At 45.0% G+C, this 7,359-nt stretch overlaps 1 protein-coding gene across 3 annotated transcripts in view; it reads left to right on the top strand.

The window, feature by feature from the left end:
• The first annotated feature begins 5,646 nt into the window (after nucleotides 1-5,646).
• The window catches only part of NCALD (neurocalcin delta), a 371,302-nt gene continuing 369,589 nt past the window's right edge, over nucleotides 5,647-7,359 (top strand). For 2 of the 3 annotated variants that reach the window (XM_073893058.1, XM_073893059.1), the window contains exon 1: nucleotides 5,647-5,714. The gene's annotated coding sequence lies outside the window, so the exon portion shown is untranslated. The remainder of the gene's footprint in view (nucleotides 5,715-7,359) is intronic. The other variant, XM_073893055.1, reaches the window with a different exon arrangement.

The raw sequence follows: 7,359 nt of genomic DNA, 5'->3' as shown, positions 1-7,359 counted from the left end.
AGCTACCACCATCAAAAAGTTACTAGTCTGCTTTCCCATAGATGTATTTTGGAGATCAAGAGTAGTACTGTGCGAGCAGCAGAAGATAATCCATTTGAACAAAAACTTTTCTCTCCTCAAGCTCCCACAGTGATGTTGTGATTTTGGGTGAAGTATGTCAGCAAATCCTTAGCTAGTGGGCATGAGCTATAATTAAATGAAGATTATATTATTACATACACATGTAGGAGGGAAAAAACATGATCTACATGTGAGGTGTGAGGATATGATCATCCCCGATTGGAGATGAAGAAAGAGACCTTTAAAAGAAATAAGTTCATTTTATAGAGCTTGTACATTGAAGAGGGGAAAAAAGAAATCTGAGGAGAAATTTTAAAATCTTACTTAAGATGACAAGCTCAACTTGTCTCAAAGAGAGTCCACACATCCTGAGACTCCATAACCAAGAGGAAAGCTCTATGGGCAAAATCCAGAAAAGATTGGCATTTAGGTGGCTATGAGGAATATAGCTTTGATCTAAGGCATAGTGGCTTCAGTAAGAACTCAGTAGGCAGACGTCCCTCCTTCAAGGATCTAGAAAATTAAGAGCAAGTAAAGTGAGTGCACAGAGCATTTACATTGCATTGTAACATAGGCTTATGTGTGTCTCTCCCACTAGACTTTAAGGTTGGTGAGAGCACATACTGAGCTTTAATTTCTGTATGTAGGGGCCTAAAATTGTGCCTGGCATATAGAAAACACAGAGTCAATATTTGTCATTAAATAAAGGAACTGGTCTCATGGAATTTAAGAGTGAGAAGGGAGTAAAGTTATCTTCTAGACTATATATCTTCAAATTTAACTGGACATCAGAATCACCTGAGGAGTGGGCATGGTGGGTGCTTTTAAAGAATACAGAATCTAAAATACATGGGGGATACACCCTTTACTCCCTCCAAGGGAGACAACTCAAAGTACCCTCCTAATCAGACTAAATACTTTCCCCTTAAGATCGGGAATGAGGCAAGGATGTCATCTCCTGCCACTTCCATTCAAAATAGAACTGGAGATTCTAGCAAGTGCAGACAAGAAAAGAAAAATAAACAAAAGATATTTAGATTGGAAAAGAAGATATAAAACTCTATTCACCAGTGCCATGACTGTCTTCATAGAAAATCCCAAGGAATCCACAAATATTTCCTAGAACTAGTGAGTTAGTTTATCAAGGTCACAGGTTATAAGGTTAATATACAAAAATCAATCATATTTCTATGTACAAGCCATCAATAATTGGGAATTGAAATTTACATTTTCAAAAGCACCTAGTTAAAAAAAATACATAGTTATAAGACTAACAAAAATGTGCAGGATCTTAATGTTCAAAACTACAAAATGCTGATGAAAGAAATTAAAGATAATTTAAATGGAGATATTCATCATGTTCGTGGATTATAAAACTGAACGTTGTTACAATGCTAATCCTGCCCAAAGTGGTCCATAGATTCGGTGCCATCACAAAATATCAGTAGAAATTTTGTAGATATGGAACAGTCAAGATAATGTTGAAAAAGTAGAACAAAGTTGAAAGACTTGCCCCACTTGATTTCAAGACTCATTAGAAACCTATAGTAATCAGGACAGTGTGGTACTGGCAAAAGGACAGACACATAGATCATTGTAACAGAATAGTGAGTCTAGAAATACAGCCACACAAATAGGGTCAATTGATTTTTGACAAAGGGGCAAGATGATTAAATGGAGAAAATAGTCTTTTCAATAAGTGCTGTTGGAGTAATTGGATATCCATGAACAAAAAGAACCTTAGTCCATACCTTGTACCTTATGCAAAACTGAACTCAAGGTGGATGATAGACTTAAATATAAAGTGTAAAACTATAAAACTTTTAGGAGATGACCTATGTGACATGGGATTAGGTAGAGTTAGATATGGTACCATGAGGATAATACATAAAGGAAAAATTGATAAATTAGATTTCATCAAAATCAAAACTTCTGCTTTGTGAAGGACCATGGTAAGAGAATGAAAAGACATACCTCATATAAGGAGAAAAATATTTGCAAATCACGTAACTGACAAGGGGTTTTATCCAGTATATATAAATGACACTTAAAACTCAACAATAAGCAAGCAAATGAACCATTAAGAAATAAGAAAATTCTTAAAATAGCATTTCAGTGGAATTAAATAGATGACATATAAGCACATAAAAAATGCTCAACATCATTAGTTATTAGGGAAATACAAATTAAAACTGTTATACACCATCTAAAATGACTTGAAACAGGGCACCTATGTGGCTCAGTTGGTTAAGCTTAGCTGCCTTCAGCTCAGGTCATGATCCCCGGGTCCTGGGACGGAGTCCCGCATCGGGCTCCCTGCTCCACGGGGAGCCTGCTTCCCCCTCTCCCCCTGCCTGCAGCTCCCCCTGCTTGTGCTCTCTATCTCTCTGTCAAATAAATAAATAAAATCTTTAAAAAAAATAAAACGACTTGAAACAAAGCAAAGCAACAAAAACCTAGCAATGTCAAGTCCTGGAATGGATGGAAAACAACTGGAATGCTCATATATTGCTGTTGGGAGTACTATTTCAAAAGCAGTTTGGCAGTTTCTTTTCTTTTTCTTTTTTATTGAGGTATAACTGACATATAACATTATACAGTTTCAGGTGCACCATAAAATGGGCAGTTTCTTAAATAGGTAAACATACACTTATCACAGGATCCAACAATCCCTGTCCTATGGATTTACCTAAGTGAAATGATAACTTGCATTCCCACAAAAACCTGTAGGCCAATATTACTGTAGTTCTATTCATGATTATCCCAAACTGGAAATAACCTAAACTTCCTTCAACTGGTGAATGAATAAACGACCTGTAACACATTCATACAATAAAAGGAATAAACCACAGATGTACTCAACAACCCAGATGAATCTCACTTGCAAATGCTAACTGAAGGAAACCAGACTTCAGAGGTTACAGACCATATGATTTCACTGAGATGACATTCTTGAAAAGACAAAACGGTAGAGGCAAAGAATGCATCACTGGTGGCCAGAGGTTAGGGTTAAGGGGAGAGCTTGACTACAAGGGGTAACAACACTTTTGGAGATAGTACCATGCATTTATCAAAATTTGCAGAGCTGTTCCTTTAAAATTTTACTGTACATGAATCTTTAAAAGGCACATCATTAGCCATCAGGGAAATGCAAATCAGAACTACAATGAGATACCACTTCTCACCCACTAGGATGGTCCAACTTAAAAAATGGCAAATAACAAGTGCTGACAAGGACGTGGATACCACTGGAACCCTCATACATGGCTGCGGAGACTATAAAATGGTGCTGCTATTTTGGGAAACAGAGTGGCAGTTCCTTAAAATGTTAAACATAGAGTTACCGTGTGACCCAGCAAACCTAGTGCTAGATATATATTCCAGAGAAATAAAAACACACATCTACATAAAAACCTATACATGAATATTCATAGCAGCATTATTCATAACTGCCAACAAGCGGAAACAGCCCAAATATCCATCAACTGATAAATGGATGAGCAAAATGCGATGCTATATTCATACCATCGGATATTATTTGTCCCTGAAAAGGAATGAAGTACTGATGACATGGATGAACCTTGAAAACATTATGCTAAGTGAAAGAAACCAGTCACAATCGGCAAATCTATAAAAAGTAGATAAATCTATAGAAAAGCTATATAAAAATCTATAGAAAGTAGATTAGCAGTTGCCAGGGGCTGGGGCTTGGGAGAAAGAAGAGGATGAGTGCTAATAGGCATAGCATTTCTATTTGGGGTGATCAAAATCAGTTCTAAAAATTGATTGTGGTGATAGTTGTACAACCGGTGAGTACACTAAAAACCATTAAATCGTATATTTTAAATGGGTGAATTGTACGCTATATGAATGGTATATCTTAAAGGAGCTTTTTAAAAAGCGGAGATCATTAAAGCAAAATTAAAAAATAAAGGGGGTTTTTAAGTCACTATCTCAGAGACACCCTTGTCTCCAAGCAGTTCAGCCTTCCCACCACTGCCTTCAACCAACCAGGGTTCTTCCTGCAGTCTGCAAGCCAGGCACCCAGAACAGCTGACAAACTGATGACCTGGGGGCCCCTTAGGACCTACAAACTCTTCTTTCTTGGCCTTTAGAGGACTTAAAAGATTTTAAAACTTGGTAACCAACATTTTAACATGAGAACAGTTCACAGTAAACGTGGATTTCTGGCTTCTCCGGAAAAAACAAAATGAAAAAAATCCAACTCGAGGACCACACCGGATCTGCATTTCCCACATGGGGAAATGAGACTGCCCTCTTCAGGGTATGATGCCCTTCCTCATTTGCCCCTGTACGCCCAGCCTAAATTATTTCTTTGTCACTTCTTTTTAATACCTTAGGGACATCTGAGTCTTTCAATGCCTGCTCAGACCTTTCCCTGACCAGTTAAATCAGAATCTCCTGGTGCGGGTGGGGGTGGGGCTGGGGCTGGGGGCTGGGGCACAGGCCTAATAATAAAAAACAAAACAAAAATCCAACTTCCTAGGTGACTCCAATTTGTATCTAGGGAGGCAAGCCACTGGGCTAATCTGCTAATTCAACTCAAGAAAAGGTTTTAGTATCCAGTAATGGTTTAATGGCCTCTCAGACAACTTTTGTTTTTCAAGCATTGCCTCAATGAGTAAATGGTGTGGAAATTAAAGGTGAAACTAAAAGACTGGTTTTGGTTAGCTGAACCTTTCACTTGATTTTCCCATCAGAGTGGGTGGTTGTTTGGACCTCAAGGTAACTGTCATTTCTATAACTAGTCATATTAGAAGATTTTGTAATCATTGTAACAAGCATGGACAAGTCATGATGCCTTTACACCTTGACATGGCTCCTCTCTGTTGTTTTTAAACAGCAAGATTTTTAATCAATGAATTTGAGCTGCTATTGAGACCTTCTATGGGTTCTGGCGATGTCACTGGGGTTGACAAGTACAAGAAGTTAACAGTGGCTTTTTGAGAGGTCATGCGTGGCCAAAACAGCAAGACAGGGACATGTGTTGGCAGCCATTGATAAAGATGGGTGGAATGTATTGACAAGACATTTGCTTCTCATCATGGGCAGTTGAGATGGAAGGTTTGGAGACATTCTGCAGTGGGGCTGTCCTCTTCCCGAGTTTTTTGTTAAGCCATCCCTCGACAGTTCACAGAAGGCTCTGGGTAAAGAAAACATGGGTTAGGCAAGAACAGCCCCCTCCCACCTCGTGGGCCTGCCCTTCCAAGGTTCCCTTGAACTTCACTGCTTCAGAGACCCCAGACTCCCCTCTCCTCTCCACCCCTTGGAAAGGACGCGCGCAGCGTGGCTAGAACCCTGGGCCCCGGCTGGGACTAAGGGGGCACCATGGGGATAAGGCCGGCGGCCGCACCCGGACAGGCGGGGCGTCCACTGCACCTGCAAACCGCGCGCCTCCGCCTGGCCCCCCCTGCACTCCCGCAGTCCAGCCCACCCGGGAGAGGCTGCCTGCCGGGTCGCAGTGGGGAGGGGGGGTCGGCGGCGGCGAGCAGGGAGACCCCGCGCGAGGCAGGGGAGGGGGGCGCGGCGGGCGGCGGTACTGTCCAGGGGGAGGCGGGCGGAGGGAAGGCGCTGCCGCCGCTGCGGCTGCCGCCTCTCCGGCGGCGACACAGACGCCGGGAGCGGCCGAGGCGGTGAGTCGCAGCGCCTTCCCTCCGATTCTCTGGAGCCAGGGCACATCGGAGTTGCGGCCGGGGCGGGTGTGCGGGGGGCCGGCGGCGCCGGGAGCGGCTGCTGGGGGGACCCGCGCGCTCGGGGCCGGGCGGGCGCAGGGGAAGGGGAGAGCGAGGAGCCGCGCGGTCCTGGGGACCCGGTCCCCGCAGCCATTCCCGGTGCAGCTCACCCGGTCAGTACCCTTGTCCTGCCCTCAGTGCCTCTGAGGGAAAAGAAAACAAAGCCAAAGCCCCCGAGGATGGGTGGCAGGAAAGGAGAGAGCAACTTTGGCGACCGACGCGCTGAGGCGCGCGGGGCAGGCAGGATGGGGGCGCGCTGGGTCGGAAGGGGGCGTTCGTGCGCCTGGTGGCCCGGGGACCTCGGGAGCAACCCTTCAGGGCGGGGGTTGGGGTCGAGGGCACTCGCTGGTTCCCGGGCCTGCAGAGTCGGCCCCGAGTGGCTACAGGAGGCGTGTGTGGGGTGTGGGGACCAGGGGAGGGGGCTTTGGGAGCCACCGAAGGCGGTAGTTGAACCCAGAGGAGGAAGTAGCATGCATTTGGGACTCAGGACCTGAAAGATTTGCGTCTCTTGCCCTCAGGGACTCTGGAAGGGGTGTGCTGGGGAGATGTGTTTGAGTGTTTTTCAGTGCATACCGATTTATTTTTAGCTCCCAGAGAAGCAGGATGTGCAAAGTGGGTTGTATCAGCCCGGGAGGGGCAGGAGGTCTCCCTGTCCGCAGGAAATACACAAGTTTCTTGCTGCAGATGCTTGCTTTAACTTTACAGCCCAGAGAAAGCAAGCCGTTTGGCTCTCGGAAGATCTCCCGCCAGGGCCACTTTCCTCCTGCCGGTCTGTCTGAAGCTGCAGGCCAGGCCGGTCAAGTGTGCTTCTGTTGTTAAACGCTGGTCCCGAATGATGGTACGCGTTCTGTTCGTAGGGCGGCTAGTGTGAAACACAGAAGTAGGGTTGCCAAGGTCTCGCTTGCTGAGTAGGAAACCACACAGGCTTGCTCAAAGTTTTCCTAGCTTTGTCTGCTTTAAAAATAACAGACTTAAGCAGCTGTATTATCGAGAGCAGGATTCTAGGTCCGGGTTTCTCAGACCTAATTGGCTATGCTTGTGAGGGTTTTCACTGTCTGGGAGATGCCTGTGTTTTCAGGTCAAATGCAGGGTGCAGGGACTGCAAAGGAGAAGGGGGTGGTGTGATGGTGGGAGTGTGGGTATATGGGAGGGGGACCACTGGGAGCTAAGTACAGATCTGGGGAGGGGCTTCCTTCAGAGGAGGAGGCTCAAGAAACTGAAACCCCAATGTTCAGGTGCTTAAGTCAGACCCCTGGAAATTCCCTCCGGAGTCTCCCCCATTTTAACCAGTCAGCACCAGTCCTGAGGACACACTGCCTCTCTGTAAGTGTGCTAGGTGAGGGGGCTGTGCCGCCAAACTGCTGGATGTGAGTTCTGGCTGGGATGTAAGTAGCTCTGCGACCTTGGGCTCCTTAACTTCTCTGTTTCCTGATCTGTGGCATGGGGTTGATAATAGGTACCAAACGTATCTCAGGTTTGTTGTGAAGATAAAACGAATTAGTACACAGAAAGCACTTCACACAGTGCCTTGTCATTAACAAGTGCT

Source organism: Callorhinus ursinus, unplaced genomic scaffold (assembly GCF_003265705.2).
Source record: "Callorhinus ursinus isolate GAN/ISIS: 27379988/994484 unplaced genomic scaffold, GSC_fseal_2.0 scaffold5, whole genome shotgun sequence".
NCBI classification, from domain to species: Eukaryota; Metazoa; Chordata; class Mammalia; order Carnivora; family Otariidae; genus Callorhinus; species Callorhinus ursinus.
The sequence above is the reverse complement of the archived record's forward strand: the minus strand, read 5'-3'. Positions and strand labels throughout refer to the sequence as shown.